Source organism: Nyctereutes procyonoides, unplaced genomic scaffold (genome assembly GCF_905146905.1).
Source record: "Nyctereutes procyonoides isolate TBG_1078 unplaced genomic scaffold, NYPRO_anot_genome, whole genome shotgun sequence".
NCBI lineage: Eukaryota > Metazoa > Chordata > Mammalia > Carnivora > Canidae > Nyctereutes > Nyctereutes procyonoides.
The window spans coordinates 33261073-33264793 of record NW_026575121.1 but is presented as its reverse complement, the minus strand read 5'-3'; the positions used below and the strand labels follow the sequence as shown (position 1 = coordinate 33264793).

The following is a 3721-nucleotide window of genomic DNA, read 5'->3' as shown; positions in this document are numbered from 1 at the left end:
AAGTATATTTTGCACATAAAAAAGAGTCTGAACCAAGTATTTTTTGCATGTAGAAGATATTAGGGCATGTTCTGCTTCTCTCTCCTTCCAGACAAACAGATGGATTGTATTTCCCTCTCCTGTATGACTTGCTTAAACCAGTAAAATGCAAATGGAAGTGCCATATGTTTCTTCCATGCAGTCGCATTAAGAGCGTTAAGAGCCAGAATTCAACTCACCACATTCCTCCTTTCTTTTTTTTTTTTTTTTTTGCCTCGGTGATTATAGAAGCATGTGTCGAGATGGAGCATCTATCAGCCTGTGTCTCTGAAAGTTTGCAATGAGCAGAGGCCTTGCATCCAAAGTAAGACATGTGGCAAGTAGAAGTATAAAATTATGTTACGGCTTTCTGCTATAGGCTCAAGTGACTGGTGTCAAGATGGGCTAGTTCATGAAATCCAGAAAGGTGGTACTGGTCCAGCTGGATGCTAAGCCAGACACAAAGCAGTCATTGTGAAGAACATTGATGATGTCATCTAAGCATATCTCTACAGCCATGCTCTGATCGACAAGAGCTTAAAGATCAAGTCTTTTGTGAAACTTTATAACTACTATCACCTCATACCCACAAGGTACTCTGTGGACATCCCCTTGGACAAAACTGTCATTCAAGGATGTGTTCAGATACTCTGTTCTTAAAAGCAAGGCCCAAAGAAAGACCAAGGTCAGGTTTGAGGAGAAGTACAAGACCTGGAAAAAACAAATGGTTCTTCCAGAAACTGTGGTTTTAGGTCTGTTTTGTTTCAGTCATTAAACATACCCAAAAAACAGCAAATAAATAAAAAATAAAGTTGTGCTGTGCCAAAAGCCACTGAGATTTGGGAGTTGTTTGCCACTGCAGCATCATCTCATATATCCTGATGTGTATGCTGCTTTCTTGAAAGTATTAGAAATCTGCAGTGGAGGCAGTTCTAGTCACATAGTCTTGTTCAAGGGGCACCCTTATTTTTCCCTTCAAGTACACTCAAAATTTCTTTTTTACTCACTCCCCTGTTGAACTTAATATGGATTCTACGTGGTAAGACAGCATCCACAAATTCTTATGACTAGGCATTTTCAGCACTATACCTCAGTGGGTATTGTCTCTTGGTAGAGAATGGCTTAGGCATTTAAAAAAAAAAAGCCACCTAACTAGGTTTTTATATTGTTTCCACATTTTACTGGAAAAATCATCCTTAACACATTTCTAATCATAAGCAACTGTTGATATTTCTTAAGACTAAACCCAGCAAAGGGCAGTATTCATGCAATGCTCCAGATTCTGCAAGGCATTTCTTTCTTTAATGTATTTTTCTCAGTAATATTTTCCCCCCTCTAGTCCTGTCAGGAAGATTCAGCCAAATTTGTCTCAGTCTATATGGTATCGACTGCTTGATCCTGACAGTAAGAAGATAAAACCAAAATCTCAACTGCATTGCAGTTCAAGTGAAGTAAATGCAGGGTAGAGAGATGGCCAAAAATGCTTAAAAGGCCTCTTAAGAGTCTCTTTTCTCTATTTTTGGAAATTTGGTTCAGAAATCAGTTAGTTATTCTTGTATAACCAATCATCTTAAAACTTTGAGGCTTGAACTTTCTTACACCATACACAAAAGTAAACTCAAAATGTGAGACCTGAAACCATAAAAATCCTAAAAGAGAACACAGGCAACAATTTCTTTGACAACACTGTAACACATTTTCTATATATGTCTCCTGTGGCAAAGAAAACAAAAGCAAAAAAAATAATAAATAAAAATACTATTAGAAGTATATCAGTATATCAAAATAAAATGCTTCTGCACAATAAAGGAAACAATCAAAAAAACAAAAAGATGACCTACTGAATGGGAGAAAATGTTTGCAGATGATATACCTGATAGGAGTTTGTATACAAAATATGTAAAGAACTTATACACCTCAACTTATACAACTCAACATCCAAAACCAAATAATCCAATTTAAAAATGAGCAGAGGACATTATCCAAAGATGACATCCAGATGGCCAAGAGACATGTGAAAAGATGTTCAACATCACTCATTATCAGAGAAATGCAAATCAAAACCACTATGAGATACCACCTCACACCTGTCAGAATGGCTAAAATCAAAAACACAAGAAACAAGTGTTGGCAGGAAGGTGGAGAAAAAGGAACTCTCACCCACTGTTGATGGGAATGCAGACTGATGCAGCCACTATGGAAAATAGCATGGAGTTTCCTTAAATAATTAAAAATACAATTGCCATATGATCCAATAATTCCACTACTGGGTATTTACCCAATGAAAACAAAAATACTAATTCGAAAAGACACATGCATCCCTATATTTATTGCAGCATTATTTACAATAGCCAAAAGATGGAAGCAACACAAATTTCCATCAATAGATGAATGGATAAAAATGTTATATATATATATATATATATATATATATATATATATATATATATATACATATTTACACAAATGTTATATATATATTTACACACACACAATGGAATATTAGCCATAAAAATGAAGAAAATCTTGTCATTTACAACAACATGGATGGTCCTAGAGAGTATAATGCTAGGTAAAAGAAGTCTATCAAAGAAAGACAAATACCATATGATTTCACTCATATGTAGAATTTAAGAAATAAAACAGATGAACAAAGAAAAAAAGAGACAAACCAAAAAACAGACTCTTAACTATAGAGAGCAAACTGGTAGTTACCAAAATGGTAGTAGGGGGAGGGGAGGAATGAGTGAAGGGGATTAAGAGTACACTTATGATAAGCACTGAGTAATGTATAGAATTTTTGAATCACTGTATTGTACACCTGAAACTAATAGAACACTGTACATTAATTATATTGGAACTTAAAAAGCAAATTATTTTTTTAAAAATTTTTGAGGCTTACAACATCAACTATTTATTATTTCTTATGGATATAAAAATCACCTCAATTGTTTTGTTGACCTGGGCTAGGTTTAGCTGCTCTCATTTGGGTTCTTCCCTATGTCTGCAGTCATCTGAAGGAGTAGTTCTGGGACTCATGACTCATTTTTGTTCCATGTAGTCTCTTATCCTTCAACAAACCATGCAAGACTGTTTCCATAGCAATGGCAGGATTCCAGGACAGGAGTATAATACCCAAGTACTTTTTCAAACCTCTGCTTGTATCATGTCTGCTACTATTCCATTGGCCAAAGAAAATCATATGAACAAGCCCAGAATCAGTATAGGACCAGCACTATCAAAGGGCATGGATACAGATGGCATAAAATATAGGGGACCACTAGTGCATTTCATGCATTAACTGATTATGATTATTTATTACTAATTATTAACCCCAATGTATTAATCAGTGCAATTAATATATTACATAATGTGCTTAGGAAAAGATAAGTTTGCATAACAAGCTGTGACAGTTTATACTTTAAAACCTTTCCCTTGGTGGTTGCTAGAAGGGCAGGGGACAAAATAGGTGAAGGAAATTAATAGGTACAAGCTTTCAGTTGTAAAATAAACGAGTCATGGAGATGAAAAATATGGTTTAGGGATTATAGTCAATATTATAATAACATTGTAGGGTGACTGATGGTGACTACACCTATAGTGATGAACATTAAGCAATGTACGGAATTGTCAAATCACAGTTGTACACCTGAAACTAATATAACATTATATGTCAACTATCCTTCAATAATAAAAATTTTAA

General features: G+C 34.9%; 1 pseudogene; it reads left to right on the top strand.

The window, feature by feature from the left end:
* Positions 1-418: 418 nt before the first annotated feature.
* Positions 419-770, top strand: LOC129516610 (60S ribosomal protein L27-like; annotated as a pseudogene).
* The last annotated feature ends 2951 nt before the right edge of the window (positions 771-3721 follow it).